This window comes from Dermacentor andersoni, chromosome 11 (genome assembly GCF_023375885.2).
Source record: "Dermacentor andersoni chromosome 11, qqDerAnde1_hic_scaffold, whole genome shotgun sequence".
Taxonomy (NCBI): domain Eukaryota; kingdom Metazoa; phylum Arthropoda; class Arachnida; order Ixodida; family Ixodidae; genus Dermacentor; species Dermacentor andersoni.
Window position 1 is genome coordinate 7,678,254 of NC_092824.1, and position 17,478 is coordinate 7,695,731.

Sequence of the window (17,478 nt, forward strand, 5' to 3'; positions counted from 1 at the left end):
GCCAAACGCAAGGCCCAGCCGGCGCAGAGTACCCCGAGCCAACGCGCACACACCCCACTTCCTCTTTCTTCGCCTCAGTCTTGCAGTGCTCCTATATTATGTATCCGAAGGCCCCACACAGAAACGAAAAACGACGGAACCCACACAAGGCACGTCCAAACGCTATGCAGGTTGTATTCTTCCCCCATACGTGCGCCGATCCCGAATATAGTGCAGCGCCGGGCCTACCCGCGACGGAGGTGAACCGGCGTTGCGCACTCCCCATACGTGGGCCAATCTCGAAGATAGTGCAATGCGGGGCCGACCCGCGGTGGAGGTGAAGCAGGCGTTAAGCACTACCCATACGTGGGCCAAACCCGAACCAGCGATCTTCAAACCCCCGTCTCAGAGCGATCTCTTCTCCGAACATTCCCCTGCTGCGCAGCTCGGACCCAGAGCTCCAGCTCGGCTCGTCCAACCGGCTGAGGAGGCTGCTGGGACCCAAGACCTCCCTGCCTGCACCTGAAGCGGCGGCCCTCGCCCCCTGACCTGTGTGTCGGGGGGTGGGTAGATCACCTTATCCGTTGGAAAATACAGTTTATTCTATCTATCTATCCAGCTCATCCCCTTCGCTCTGCTCGTTCTGCGTACCCGTGGTTTCGTGCCCACCACTGTTTGGTTTGTCCTTTTATTTCTTCGTCCGGCCGCTCGTGTCACCACCCGCCAACATCGTCTTTCTTGTCGGCCACATGATGGGGTTTGGAGCTGCCGCTCCTCCGCAGTGTTTTGTCGATCTCTACTCATTCATGTAGTGTAAGAGTATAAGAGTATGGTCCCTCTGTTTCTCCGGGCTGAGCTACTCCCTATTGACCTGGAGATGCCTGTCAAAGTTCCCAAAGACAGGTGAAGGTACACAGCCGTCCTCCGTTTATGTTGCTCCAAGTGACGTGCTTTCTTTTATACGCGCATGTTCTGCTGGGATCATCCTGGTTACGCCTGCTGCAGGGCAAAGGCCTCTCCCATACTTCTCCAACAACCCCGGTCATGTACTAATTGTGACCATGTCGTCCCTGCAAACTTCTTAATCTCATCCGCCCACCTAACTTCCTGCCGCCCCCGGCTACGCTTCCCTTCCCTTGGAATTCAGTCCGTAACCCTTAATGACCATCGGTTATCTTCCCTCCTCATTACATGTCCTGCCCATGCCCATTTCTTTTTCTTGATTTCAACTAAGATGTCATTAACTTGCGTTTGTTCCCTCACCCAATCTGCTCTTTTCTTTTCCCTTAACGTTACACCCACCATCCTTCTTTCCATAGTTGGTTGCGTCGTCCTCAATTTAAGTAGAATTAGGTAGTTGCACCGCATGATACAATATTGAAGATCAGCTGAATACCGCATAGCACACCTTTGATGGGCTCTGCTTGGAGCATTAGGTAGTTGGCATATTAGGAGTTGTGCTGTTTTCTTCACAGACACATGCATATAAAGGCAAGGTACACATACAATTTGTGTTTGACGTAGTAGTTCTGCAGAAATCCGCAAGGTGGAAAAAAGTAATTAATAAAGGGAAAATCAGACATCCACCCTTTCTTAGCAGTTGCTAGAAAGGAAACCCATACAGGTTCCTCGAAAGAACAGCCTCAGAGTTGAAGAAAAATTCGTTCTGGCCCGGGACTTGAACCCGGGACCACCGCCACTCCGGGCCAGCCGCTCTACCATCTGAGCAAACCAGGCAGCTAGCAGATGGCAGGGCGAAGTCGAATGTGTCGACAACACGAAGCAAAGGCAAGTGTTTGACATAGTAGTTCTGCGGAAACCTGCAATGTGGAGAGTAGAATTAATGAAGGGAAAATCAGTCCACCGGTTCGTAGCCGTTGCTACAAATGAAATCCATACGTGTTCCTCGAAAACAAAGCCTCATAGTTGAAGAAAAATTATTCCTGGTCCGGGATTCGAACCCAGGACCGCCGCCTTTCCGGGCCAGCCGCTTTACCATCTGAGCAAACCAGGCGGCTAGCAGATGGCAGGGCGAAGTCGACTGTGTCGACAACACAAAGCAAAGGCAAGTGTTTGACATAGTAGTTCTGCGGAAACCTGCAATGTGGAGAGTAGTAATTAATGAAGGGAAAATCAGTCCACCCGTTCGTAGCAGTTGCTACAAAGGAAACCCATACGGTTTCCTCGGAAACAAAGCCTCATAGTTGAAGAAAAATTATTCCTGGTCCGGGACTCGAACCCGGGACCACCGCCTTTCCGGGGCAGCCGTTCTACCATCTGAGCTAACCAGGCGGCTAGCAGATGGCAGAGCGAAGTCGAATTTGTCGACAACACGAAGCAAAGGCAAGTGTTTGACGTTTATTAATTACTTCTCTCCACCTTGCGGGTTTCCGCAGAACTACTACATCAAACACTTGCCTTTGCTTCGTGTTGTCGACAAATTCGACTTCGCACTGCCATCTGCTAGCCGCCTGGTTTGCTGAGATAGTAAAGCGGCTGCACCGGAAAGGCGGTGGTCCGGCCTTCGAGTCCCTGAGCAGGACAAATTTTTGTTCAACTCTGAGGCTTTTCTGTCGAGGAACGCGTATGGGTTTCCTTTGTAGCAATTGCTACTAACGGGTGGATGTCTGATTTTCCCTTTATTAACAATTTGTGTTTACGTGATGTATCAAATGAACAGCCCAACTTATATAATGAAGACATGAATACAAACAATTTTTGGTACCAGACTAATTCCTATTAGCTACGCAATGCTTTCTTTTTCTCACGTGCAGCAACTCAACTGCTTGCATAAGTCAAGATGATGTCGATAATCCAAGCTTGGCATGGATATCATTTCCATAATATGATAAAATAAGGAAGTGTCCATGGGTATAGGCTGAAATTTGTGGGTTTGACAATATCTTATTTGGCTATGCAGGTAATTTGTTTCAAAAGAAAAATGCAGCACGCTGACCAAAACAGTGTGGCTAATATATTATAGGGAGCAGTCACTCTGCCCGCGAAGTCATTTGAAAATTTTGCCAGCAGTTCGTCCTCATTGCCTGGCTTCGATCACATAACCAATGCTGACATAACTGTGAAACTTTGTGTTAAGAATATTCTCCTGACAGCGAATAGGCACCCTTTATATTGTAATAGCATCTTAATTCTCAGGCCCAATGCACTGTGGACATGAACATGCTTAAGAATGACAAGTGGCGAGGCGCTTCTTTTCATAGCATGACGGCGCAGCTGAATATGGTTCCGTTAATGAGTGGAACCCAGGCCTGCGAAAAATAATTATCAGTGAGTTGGCCACTTATAGCGTTCAACCTCCTAAATACCTGAATGATAGGTAGCAGTACGCTTACAGCTCGATGAAAGTACACCGGAAAATTATTTAATGAACTATATTTGCAGGCAGAAGTCATTTTAGTAAATTATTTGGTAATAGCTATCGGCGGAATGAAATCGAGGATAGAAAATAAAGCACTTTCCAGACACCTGATTATAGTACTTGTGATAAATATTGTTCGCATTTAACTGAAGCCTCATTCCAAAAAATGGCCAGGCTTAGTTTGGTTAAGCCAAGAATGCGTTGTATATTGTGTTGGGGCCCAGCTTTTCCTCCGGCTGTCGTGACGTCACGTCACGTGGTTGCGCTAAAGGTCAATGGTGGCTGCCCGGCCGCGCCCAAGGGCTGAACTGAGTGATTGCAATATGCAACGCATAAAACTCTAGTGTATGGGTATGAGCCACTATGGTGGCTCATACCCCCAATGGTGGCTGCCCGGCCGCGCCGAAGGGCTGAACTGAGTGATTGCAATATGCAACGCATTAAACAGGTGATGCGATTCAGAGAATGAGATAGGATGAATATACAAAGTGACGGTAAACACTCCATTACCTTCTTCTGCCTTCATTAGTATTATGACCGTAGCTAGCAAGTGTGGAAGAACTGTAGGCGAAATTTCGTTCACGCAATGCTGCTGTCTTCTAGCATAATATCATACATGATCATACCTGCGATATTTGCCCACTTGTTACTTGTTATTACTTACTTATCCTTTTCATATTTACATGCAATATGCATGTAAAAATGAACAAGACAAGTTTTTTCGGAAAACGTAAAATTTGAACTTATTTAGCAGGAAGTCTCCAGTTCTTACCTGAAACATATTCATCCACCATGCCACTGGTGTCTTCAAAGGCAGGCTCTGTGCTAAGTCACCAGCCAAAATCAAGCAGTCAGGATTATTGGGCATGCAAGCCGCTTGCGTCACAAAATGTACAGCCATTTGCTTCGTGCAGTCTAGAAATTCTTGCTATTCACACCAATGTCCGCATGATAAAAAGCAAGGCTGCCCGCAATTTTCATTCATGAAATTAGTGCTGTCCGGCGTTACCACAAGACAGCGCTGTATGTCGTGACGTATGTAACTATTACGATGTTCCCTATACTCACCGCCAATAGAAGCACCTGCGGTAGCAACTTCTGAAACAAACGATACATGTAGGAAACAGAAAAGGCCGGTGTCATAAGGCTCATCTGTAAGAGTACACACTACGCCCATGTACACTGCAAGCCAGAGCAAGAGTAAACTACGCCCACACTACACACTGCAAGCCTACTTCCGTGCCGCTACATCAGATTTATCTTGCAGCAAATTTAGATTATAAGACTTTGTAGCATTTTCGCGCATATGTAGTTTTGCGGCAGCAGCGACTGAGTGAGTGCAGCAGGAGGGAAAACATCCCAGTTTCGTCATAAGGGCGAAGCAATGAATACGATAGCATACGATAGACACGGTACTGACGGCACAAGTATCATGCTTAATATATTTTTGTCGGACACACCGAGCATTGTATCCAAGCTGGATGTGCTACCTGGTGTGAGTAGTCACAATGTCATCTTAGCTGACATTACTGTTTCACATGTAGAGGTTGCAAAAATTGTCAGTTCTACCTGAAGGCGAAGCATTGAAAGCGATTGCATGGTTTAATGTTGCACTGAAGGCATCTCAGGAGGCTGGCGTGATAAGCGTGCCAGTATGTTTGCAGGTGTCGCCCGCCGATGCCGCGGGAGATGGGATTAACGGAAAACACACAGACGCTTCTCAGCGCCGTCGGCGCTCTTGGCGCGAGCGCGCAGTGAACTTTGATGCAGCCAGTGCCTCTGGCAGTGGCGACACGAAAGACTGACGTTGAGTCGCTGTTCGTTTTCACTCCACAATGCATTAGGCAGGCTAAGTCCAAGTTTGACCTTGGCTGAGATTGAAGGTCAGATTTACGGAACCATGCGTTTTCTGTGTTTGTCCTTGGAGCAGTAGAGCTATCGCTTTAAAATGCTTACTAGAAACGTATAGCTATACAACAAGGCTGACTATACTGCACTGAATTTAGCATTCAAATCGTATTTTCCTAGTTTCTATACACTTGCAGATGACTTCAGCACTGAGCCAGTTACGTAATATATTTTATAAAGTTCTTTTAAATGCGAGATGAGTTTGTTCCTATACGAGCTGTGTCGTCCAAACGTCCAAAAGAAAGGCTATCGTTTGACTGTCAGCTGCATTCCTTGCTGCGGAAGAATCGGAAAGTATATCGGCAGTTCCAAACAAGAAAGTAGCATTATCAATTGGCGCAGCCAATATATATGAAATTTAACTTCAAGCACTGAACCTAATAAGTTAGACGAGGAGCCCATAGAATTTGTAAGTACATTAAGTCTAATAAAAGGACGCCAACTCTGTTCCCCCTCTGCAGGATTGCGATCAAGATATGGATGCTTACGCAGGTGAAGTCGAAATCTTTGTTAAATACGTTTCGTCAGAATTTCAACATAGTTCACGAGTAATGACCGAAGATTTTCCAGTCCACGATAACCAAATGTCAGGGGTCACGTTTAGTGTGGTAGGTGTCTGGCGATTATTAGCAAATGTGAAACTGACGAAAAAGTGGTGCAGGTGACATCCCGTAGTGTTCTGCTCTGGTTCTTTGTATGTATGTTATGATTTGTTTCTAGGATGAGCAGGCGTATTGGTTGGAGTCATCGTCGCCTTTTAGGAAGGAAGGAAGGCCAACAGTCACGGCACACGAACATGTTTTCAAACACGGTAAGGAATAAATACGAGAGCACAAATCATTGGGCATACGAGAACAATAGCGTCCGCGCTGCGAGTTCAGTTTGGCGTTCTACGAAGCCGGCTTGGCTGCGTCAGTCGAAGGCTTGTGCTCGAGATAGAGATGTCAGGCGAGCTCCCGCAGACTCCTGTTCGTACGCAGTGCGACGGGAGCGAAGGACGTGTCGTTTAGAGATCCCCTCGTGCGTTCAACTGGGTCCCTCCGACAGCTGTTGGCCTCCCAAACATTCAGGTCTGACACACGCCAACGCGTTTTCCTTGCTCCACTTCCCTGCGCTGTCTGCCTGTGCCGACGTGATCCCTTCTCAGTCTTCTCCAGAGAACGTGTGACGCCGGCTACTTCGTACTTCCACGCCCGAGTGCATGCAAACTACCGCGCGTAAAGTTCGCTCTCACGAGTGCAGTGGTGAGCGGGATCCAGTTCTAGGCATCGATACGACGTTAACTCATTAAAAACCAGCGTGACCATATGGTCACGTTAGTCTGCACAGTGGATTTCAATTAATTAAGATTAACAAAACGGCACCAAAATCGCCTTTGACACGTCGATTGACAGATTAGAGTTCTCTTTATGGATACCAAGTGTCAGGAGCTGTCAGTTGTTTTGTGGGAGCCCCTTGCAAAGGCGGGAATAAGTGTTGCTCTGCGAGTAATGTCGCGATGCATCGTTCCAAGGGTTAAGGTTTTTCTTTCACTACTTGTTTAAGCAATAGTCGGATATCGTTACCTCCATATTGCTCTTTGAATATGTGACCTTTGATGAGCATTAGTGAAAGAATAATGTTTGATTTATCCATGAATGAGTACGTTATCTTGTGCGTTGCCATATGGTCACGCTGGGCCTTTAGGATACCTAACTTTTTATTTTTTTCTAAACTGCATTCTCATCTCTTGCACGGCTGCTGGAGCATTCCCCCAGTGGGTATTTGTTATTTTATTGTCTGAATAGGTAGTTGTTGGAAGAAATAGCGAAGATACTCGAAGAGGAAGATGACGACGTGTCAGTGATTTATATCGAGCCGCCAGAGGATAGCACCTATTCGGATGAAGACTCGGCCGATGAAGACTCAGACGGGCTCATTGACAATCTAAGCGGGCGGCAGCTATGAGCCGGCGCTGAAACTGCTTTCACTGACGGACGCCGCATTGGTGGATGCAAGTTGGACCACAACGACCCCAGCGGGCAAAGTGACGAAACATCAGAGGTTTCTTCTGCTGTAGTTGATGCGGCCATTCCTGCGAAATTATCCACTGCTTCTAAGTGGACGAAGGGTGATCTCCAGAAAAGCCTTGGCATATTTCACGACCCAAACTTTGCTGCTTACAGGGACTTTTCACCTGTTGAGTTGTTCAAGCTCTTTTTTGACGAAGCCGTCGTAGAGCTGCTAGTCGAACAAACAAGAAGTATGCGTTATTTCGAATATGCCCGATCCGGGGGTTACCAAAGAAGAATTAAGACAAGTTTTCTTGGAGTGCTTGTTTTGTCTGACTAGAACCGTTGCCAGATAACAAGTGCTATTGGGACAGCGGCACGGATATGCGCAACACGATGGCCTACAATGCAATGCGAAGAAATCGCTTCGTACAGATAATGCGATTCTTTCACTGAGTGAAATGCAAGCCTAACACTTAGTGACAAGTTGGCAAAGTTGCGTCCATTGATGGCACTATTGAAAGCAAGGTTTCTGGAGCACTTTCAACCTATGCGTCACCTGAGCTATGACGAAAGTATGATTGAGCATTATGGTCGTCATGGCTGTAAACAGTTCATGCGCGGAAAGCCTATCCGCTTCGGGCATAAAGTATGTTGCCTAAATGCGAAGAACTGATAGCTTGTAAGCTTCAAAGTGTATCAAGGCAAGCAGGGGATCCCGGAACTTCTGAAAAATATGAAAAGGACTTCGGAAAAGCAGCGGCGCCACTTCTTCAAATGGTGGATGAACTCGCAGCTGAGACGCACGACCTTCCTTCCTATTTCTATTTTGATAATTTATTCACAAGCATGCAGCTACTCAGGCATCTCAAGGCACAGGGCTACGAGGGCACGGACACAGTGAAGCAGAACCGTGTTCCCAAAGAATGCCCTATCACTCGACCAGAATTCGTCAAGCGCCAACCTCACGGCACGAAGAGCCCGTGCTGAGTGACAATGGGATAATTGTTGTCCGCTGGATGGACAATTCTGTAGTATCGATCGGAAGCACCATTCACGGCGTAGAGCAAATGTCATCTGCACACAGGTACTCTCGTGTTCAGAAGAAGCGAATCAAGGTGGCGTGTCCAATCACTGTTGCTCAGTACAAGTTTTATGGGAGGTACGGACAAGATGGATGCAAATGTAGGCGCGTAAAGGATTGCAATCAGTGGCAAAAAATGGTGGTGGCCGATTTTCACTTGACTATGTGATGTATCTATCAGCAACACTTGGACGCTAATTCGTAGCACAGGGTTCAACGTCACGCAGGTGGAGTTCCGCAGGCAAATTGCACAAAGCTACCTGATGCGATGGGACAATAAGCCTAGAGGACCTGGTCAACGCAGAATCCCAAAGACTGGCGATGTCCTGACTGGTACACGATATGATCAAGTGGCCCACTTTGTTGCACCAATACCTAATGGCAAGGGGTGGAAGTGTGCATGAGATAATTGCAACAGCGCGGTGCCCACAAAACGTACAATGTATGACGTCGGCATGTGTATTCCATGATTTAAACCATATCACACTAAATAAGTGCTCGACTGTTCGCTATGTATGTTTTTTGTGACGTTTCATGGCTTGAAAAAAACGTTTTTCACTTCGCTTATTTCGCGGAGTGAAATATAGCCCGTGACCATATGGTCACGGGCTATATTTCAAAAACTAATTAGGCAAGAGTAATAATTTCTTGGATATGAATTGTTAGTATAAAGGTAAGTTAATATATTAGATTTATTTTAAGATAGCAAGAAAAAAAGAAACCGGTCCCTAATGGTTTAAGTTTCCATTTGACATCCGAAAGCACATGTTGCACTGTGTGATTGGCATTGTTTTGTTTGAAATTTAGATATCCTAAGTGATTTTTTTATTGTAAACAAATCTGTTTAATGTCTTCCATGACAGATAGCGCTATTCTGTCAGATCAACTGTATTATTGGAAAGGTGCGCATTACTTGCACGATGAATTGCAACTTGGTTAGGTAACGTCAATGATTCGCTAATTTTCTTCATCATTATTAACTTTGGGGCACATGTTCCAATTGCAGAATTCAAGCCAAGCAGTATTCGAGTCACATCCATTCAGCAGAAATATTTGCCTAGCACCAATTTCCTTTTGTATATGTGGTGAAAACTGCCTATATAAAAATGTTTTTAAATGCATTCCTGTTCCATTTAAACTAGTAACTTTCCTTTTTTTGCAGCGAAGCTGTTTTTGAAGTGTCTCTTTTTACTAAAACGTCACCTGTTGTAGGCTGCAAGGAGCATTAGTCTTGGCAGAAAAGTTATTCCTTCAGACTGAAACTTCACATCAGTCATTGTTCTAATGCATGGTAACAAGTTTATTGAATGTATGATTAGGCATTATTTATCGAGAAATATTATGCTTAAAGACTAAGACCAATTTGTGAGGCTTAATATCTTTGGAATTGATATATCCTAACCATTTTTATTTTACAGAAAATACAAATGTAAACACATTGTAGCTGTACTGCTGCATATTAATGCTGCCAGGACTTTCGACAAGCTCTCGCCAACTGACCAGCCACAGAAGTGGGGCAAGGAGCACAAAGATCGTGTTAAACAAAAGTATGAGCCAAGAGCTGTAGTCGACCTTCCGTGTGCAAAGAAGGTTTGTATATGTATTATTCTTTTAAAACTGAGAGGAATGAGAGGGAAAACAGCAAGTCCAATGCTGAAATGAAGGGCAGCTCAAAATTTCTACTTTCAATGTTGGTTTGGTGAAAATGCTCTTGTAGTTTGCATTTTCTTAAGCTGCAAGAACAGTTTCATGACTTCAACAAACGCACTAGCTTTACTGTAAACTATGTACTGCAAATGCTATTTACAGATGCCTTTGTCATAGGCACACAGTACGAATGAAGTCATTAGTGCTAGCTGTTGAGTATAGTTAACAATATGCACACCTTAGGTGAATGCTTGACATCTCTCATTCTAAACAGAAGTAGGATGTAGCACTCTTTGACTACGCGAAAATATGAATTTTTTGGTTGCTTATTAAGTTTGAGAGGTGGGAAAATGAATGCACAAACCTTAATGATAAATGCTCAACTATCGAATGAGTGCCGTGTTCACAACTAAAAAGTTTTCATCTAGAACATAACATTGGTGCTTCTGTTGCTGCTACATCTTCCAGGCAAAAATCAAAAAGACTTCCCAGCTGGAAGGCAACATACTTGAAAGACTTCTCGAGAATGTCAGCTATCAATCTGCAGCAAAAATGCACTTAAACAAAGGTACTGAATTAGGTATGCATTCAAATTTGGTTTGGCTTTTTGAATCTGAGTCTCATAAAGAACTGGCCAGCAGCAGCTGCTTGGCCCCTCAGCATAATCTTCTTATCAAGTGGCAGTAATGCTGTGTGCAAACATGTCCCAATACTGCAAAAATTTAATTTCGCACGTATTTTTTATATTGAGTATTTGCAATGTAGTCGATGACACGCCTAATGAGCTGCACTGCAACATATTGCTTAGTCAGGCAGTGTGCAGCGTTTCGTTGTGGTTGCAACATAATTATTTGAAAGAGAAGCACGTCATCAATAACCACAGTAGCAAATAACCAGTTTTAAGATGTGCCAGCTGTATTTATGTGAAGCTTTAGGCAGTTCACTGAGTTTAGCTAAGGCTGAAAAATAATAAGCATATTTTTAATCACACATCTGAGGCTGCGGGAGGTGTAAGTAAGGCTCATGCCTTCCAATATCCTTCAAAGGCAGCTAGATGTAGCAAAATGTAATGTTTATTGCACCAAACCTTGCGACTCTTTTGAATAGACTCCAACATGTCTTCAAGGCATTTCTCCATCTACAAACATTTGCTGCTAAGGATATGTTGCTTTGAAACCTTTAAACAGTGTCCACTGTTCAAACGTAGGTGTCATGACTACCACAGCAATTAATTATCCAAGCATCTGTGTACTTCGCATCCAAGACAAAAAAGATTTTATCTGCTTCATCATATTTCTTGTGCATACCAATTTTCTCCATGCTACAGTGAATGTTAATTGCGCATTATTTCTGGAAAAATGTATTTCAGCAAAAGAAGCCATGTTGGAGTCAACCATAGAACCAGAATGTTCCACTTCTGAGCCAGCACCCAGAGACTTAACACTCATTGGTTCTTTGAAGGAGTTAAGAAGTTTTCTTGGCATCAGTGGTGAAGTGACAACAGAAGAGCTACTTGAACACTTGCAGGAAAGCAAGAGTCACGAAGACATTCTAATGATTGAAAAGTTAACACGAGATCAGGCAAAATCTAGTCTCTGGTTGCGCCACAGGGTAGGCATGATCATAGCTTCTATTGCCTACAGCATATTTACCCGTGTAAAGACGTTGAGGACAAAGATGGGTCCGCATGATTTGAGACCCTTGCTAAAAAAAGTGATGCGGCAGAATAATGTCCGTACAGCAACAATGTGTCGTGGCAGTGCACTCGAAGGCAGTGCAAGAAAATGCTATCAAAGCCAGCGCGCCACTCATGAGAATTTGGTTGTGAGGCAGTGTCGACTTTTCATTATGGAAGGCCGTCCTTACATGGGTGCAAGTCCAGATGGATTAGTGAAGTGCAACTGTTGTCCTGAGCGGGTACTGGAAATCAAATGCCCTGAAAGCATGAAAAAATTCTTGGAAGACAATATGGAGAAAAATAAAGAAAAGGCTTTGACTCAGAACCTAAAGCGTGCAACCACATATTTCTGCCAAGTGCAGGTACAAATGGGCATCACGGCAGTTCAGCATTGCAGATTTGTTTGTGTTTGTCAATGAAGAAGATAATATTTGCATTCCAGTGCTATTTGATGAGGCATATTTCAGCGATGTGGTTGAAAGATCTTCCTATTTCTTTGAGCAGTACATGCTGCCACATGTTCTTTCTACATGAACTTCCTTGTTTCAGTTGCACATGCAATTTTTTATGCATTGCACATAACCAAACTACAGCCTCCCTTTTTAAGGCACAAAATGACTGATATATGAGGTCTTAATTAGCATTCCAACGTAACAAAAGGCTTATTAGGGATGATGTCGGGGGACGTTTTACATCAGTATTAGGTTTGCTACAACGTGACTAACGCTTGGTATATAAGCATTTTGCGTATTTTTTTGCTCTCTCAGTAGGAACAGAACCGAGAAATGAACCTGCGACTTCATGTTCAGCAACAGAATGCCATTGCCAAGTCAACTCAATACATAAAAAAATTGTATGTGCAATTAGAGAAACCACTCCTAGAAAGTTTGGAAACATCTGCAGTTTGAATGCTTTTACTGATGTTCAGTGCAGTCCACTGTTAAACGTAACAATGAAATGTGTGGCCCTTGCTTGGCTGGAAACCTAGCTGCATGTGGCTGTGGAAGCAATCTTAGTTCACTGCACAGGTGTGTCGAAAGGGGTGAGAGCTAACAACTACAAGTTATCTGCTCCAAATCTGGGTGATTGTACTGCTTCTAGAAAGGAAAATCTGGACATGCTGTGCACTATAGTGTTTCCTTTAACAGTGGACCCCTCTGTACAGTGAGCAAGAAAATGCAAACATGGTAACATGCTGTAGCACACAAAAAATTAGCATTATGTCACTATTAAAACACATTTTTTTGTAAACAGCTGAGTCGTGCAGTTGCTTGAGCAATTTATGATGCAACCCCGAACCACAACAGACACTCGAATGACAGACTAGAAATCACGGGCAATGCATTTGTCTATGTGACATTCTATGCATTTAATTTTTGGGTCACTGCATTATGCGATGCGACTGTGATATCGTAAATATAATTGTGACATCAGAAACTCATCCTGGGGAATAACAGTAGTCATTTGTGGTTTAAGTTCCATGCCCAGCTTTCTACAAGGGTATCCAATCATGCTTGTATTTGCATTTTGTGTAAATTAAAAAATTATGGGGTTTAACGTGCCAAAATCATTCTGATTATGAGGCACGCAGTAGTGGAGGACTCCGGAAATTTCGACCACCTGGGGATCTTTAACGTGCACCCAAATCTAAGTACACGGGTGTTTTCGCATTTCGCCCCCATCTAAATGCGGCCGCCGTGGCCGGGATTCGATCCCGTGGCCTCGCGCTCAGCAGCCCAACACCATAGCCACTGAGCAACCACGGCAGGTTTGTGTAAATTCACATGGGCTTCCATTGATACACTGATAAGTGCAAAGGCACCGTCTTAGATTCTCTCATTTTTTTTTTGTCCACTGCTTATGTGGTCATGCCTGTGGGATATTTGGCTGATACTTTGATACTATGGTAGCCAGACAATTGATGATCATTACAGCAGGCGTAAAAAATGGAGTTTTACGTGCCAAAACCACTTTCTGATTATGAGGCAAGCCTACAGTAGGCGTCTGTAATTTTCAATATTTTTTTCGTTTTCGGCTGGTGTTTGTTTTGTGATATAGGTGGTATGGCAACTACAACGACTGTGTTGTGAAGATGAACAAGTGCCTCATGCCATTATTTTTGGCTGACTTGTGTTTTATGAAGCAATTGTGACATGAGACTGTGATATCAATTGTGACATTGTGACTGTGATATCAGACAGTCATCCCAGGGAATGACAGCAGTCACTTGTGGTTTATAGTCCATGCCTAGCTTTCGATGTGGGTATCTGATTATGCTTGTATGTACCTTTCGCGTTAACTCACATGGGCTTCTAATGATACAATGATAAGTGCAAAGATGCTTTCAAGATGCTTTCATTTTTTTGTCTACTGCTTACGTGGTCATGTTGGTGGGATATTTGGCTGACATTGTGATACTATGGTATCCAGACAACTGCTGCTCATTACAGTAGGCGTCTGTAGTTATAATTTTTTTTTCATTTTCGGTTGGTGTTTGTTTTGTGATATAGATGGTATGGCAACTAGCACGACTGTGTTGTGAAGGCAAACAAGTGCCTCATGTATTTAAATTTTTGGCTGACTGTGTTTTGTGAAGCAATTGTGATGTTAGAATGCTATAACGGTGTTATCAGAAACTCATCCCAAGGAATGACAGTAGTCACTTGTGGTTTATGTTCCATGCCCAGCTTTCTACGTGGGTATCGAATCATGCTTGTATTTGCATTTCGTGTTAACTCGCATGGGCTTCCATTGATACAAGGATGATAATTGCAAAGGCACCATGGTACAAAGATGTTCTCATTGTTTGTCTGCTGCTCATGTGGTTATGCTTGTGGTATATTTGGTTGTTACTGTAATACTAATATTAGGGCAGCCAGACAACTGTGTCACAGTACAGCAGGCATATGTAGTCTTACTCGTTTTATTTCTGGCTGTTGTTTGTTTTCTAATTGGCATTAACTGGCATTACTGTGTTGTGAAGACAAACAAGTGCCTCACCCAGTTAAATTTTTAGTTAGCTGCACACTTTAACACCACTGTGGTAGTGTAAGAGATTATATCAGAATGACACCAGACAAACAGTTTCCATGAACAGTTCCTTTCTGCTTTGGCAATTGCTTGGCTTGCTTCTGGCACTCGGGCCGTTTGTTTCCTGTGACATATAGGGTTTCTGTTATTGTGGTAGAGAAAGAATGCAGTTTTCAGGAGCACTACATTTTCTACTTCTGATGTATTGCCGCCTATTTTGTCCAACTGTTATACTAAAACAAAGATATGCAGACAAGCATCACTGTGATATGTAGTGATGTAACTGCATTATGAAACAAAACAACAGTGAGGAATGCAGGCACACTGTTTTACGCATTGCATTCCTCATAAAATGTACAAATTGAGATTGGAATTATTGAAATAAATGCAAGAGTCATGCATTTCTGGTGCTCAGGAAAACTAAAAGTGGTGCTTCTTGACAAGAAGCACAAAACCTGTTCTTCCAGTTTGCTTTACTAACCTATTAGTTGTGGGCAGTTTTGAAATAAAACTAGTTAAAAGGTAGCAATTGGAAAAGGTAAAAGTAATATTCTTGCATGCATATTATTTTTCAAAGCATACACCATGAGTACTGCAATTAAAGGCCTTCAGCTGCTGAAGCAGCTTTATAGTAGCTACAAAAATTAGGTGTTCGCACATCGAAAAGTATGCCACGAAGCAAAGGCTGAAAGGCAGTCCATGTTAGATGGTGTTTACGGTATAGTACCTTCTTGTACACATTCTGCAAGCTCGTTGCACATTTTGTTGACAAGATCACTGCATTATTGTATCTCCAAAACATAAGGAGAGGTTGCTACCAGAATGTGCCATACCATGCAGTCTTTTTTACGTGAACAAGTGTGCTGCTTTTTGCCATTAATGTAACTGCCCAAGGTCTTTTTTACAGGTTTGACAGCGCATGTTATTGGTCCTGCTCTTCCTTTCGTCTTCTTGGCAGGGAATAAAAATATTTCCAAGCTAGCAGTAGTACTTACTGTGCAAAATTCAATTAACAACCTGAAAGCTGGTCACTTTTGGTACTTATCTGTGCATATGTACTGCTACAACAACAATACAGTATGACAGACATTTCCGTCTGTGCCTTTATAAGCCTAAATAACTAGTCTCCACAAAACTTGTGCAGAATGGCTCTCTTAAAAAAGAAATGCTTTTTTTTTAGTGCTCTAAATCATACAAACTAGAACTACGGACACTGCTGATAGTACTTTGTGCATTTTTGGTGTTTGAGGACCACCACACTTGTTACAGCCAGAAATTTTCCTTCCACTCAGACTGTCCTTTAGTGTAAGTGTGCACATTGACGAAAACTTCAGATTTTGAGTGGCTCCTTGGATAGATTTCTTTATTTTTAGACAATTCGTTCATCACATTTGTTAAATATCACGCTTTGCCTGGCAGCTCACAAAGCTAACTGGTAAGAGCCAGTAATCACTGCAGAATTACTTCCGAGAGAGTTAACCTGATAAATACGCGCACCGACATTATCAGTTGAAAAGGAACTTGTTACTCAACAATGGCCTTGAGAGATTCACAGTTCCAGCAATTATTTTGAATATGCTGTCAATGTATGGCACAAAGTCGAGATCAAACCAATTTTTAAATATGCGGTACAGTTTCATCCTTTGAATGGCCCTCTCCACATGTACTCGGGCGCTTGCTATGGATTGGTATCTCCTAGCTTCCTCTGCAGTGAGCTGTTTTTCTATGAGGAATGGAGGTCTGATCATTTTGATGTTTTTTTCTTTGCAAAGTTCATCGATTAGGAAGCCTTTATCTACCATCACACTGTCAACATGGGGAATACACTTGTCAAAAACTCTGCACTCCTTTGTGATGTATGGGTCAGATGCTTTCCCTCCATATACCGGACTTACATAGCTAATTAAGCCTCCTGGTGTCTCACTCACCAGGACCTTTGCAGTGTACGTGAGCTTATGGTGGCTGTATGTGAGGAGCCTTGACACTAGATCTTTTGGGCGCTCAATTTCCATTTCAATGCAGTCTAGCACCATCCTCGTGTCTTTGTATTCTTCGAAATACATTGTGAGACAGTTCACAACTGCCGTCTTCGTTGGTCAGAAAATTGCATGCTCAAGAATGCTTGCTAGAATTACAATTGGATCCTTGAAAATGTTCGACACAGTTGTACGGTGGACACTAAACAACACCACCAACAGAGAAAATGTTAAGTCATGATAGAGCTTCATGTATGTGAGGAGCACAGCATCATCATCACTTAAGGATAAGCTTCGCGGTACTTGACGCAACCGCATTTCTGTGTAAAGTTCTGTTATGTTGTAGAACAACTCGAAAGAGCCTATGCCTGTGAGGACAACAAGACCATGCTCATCGGGCACTTTTGCAATTGTGATAAGCTGTTCTCTTGCAAAGAGGTTGTTTCTAGTGTGGACCTGAATTCCAATTTCTTTAGACAGCTCCTCAGCCTCGGCACTTATCTCTGAAAAAAAGAAGGGACAAATTGAGCGTAACAATAACATAAATTAAAGCAGTCTCAAGTATTATTTAGTATTACGAACAGCAGTAAAAGTGCTGCACTGCTTGCTGGATACCTTCAGATATTGGAGTGCAATCACCTGGACTCGCAGCCAGAGCTTCTGGAGAATGGAAATCTAAAATAAAATGAAACCAACTAAAAAGAGCAAAGTATTATACAGCATAGTTAAAGACCTGGGTGCCCAAATGCAACACAAATTTGGCACATCAAATTTAGTATTACTTAGGGGATAAACATACCATCGCG

General features: G+C 43.4%; 2 pseudogenes; one reads left to right on the plus strand and one right to left on the minus strand.

Moving 5' to 3' along the window:
- Window positions 1–808: 808 nt before the first annotated feature.
- LOC140214174 (uncharacterized) lies at window positions 809–12,200 on the plus strand (annotated as a pseudogene).
- A 3,895-nt stretch (window positions 12,201–16,095) lies between these two features.
- On the minus strand, window positions 16,096–16,924 carry LOC140214143 (uncharacterized; annotated as a pseudogene).
- Window positions 16,925–17,478: the final 554 nt, after the last annotated feature.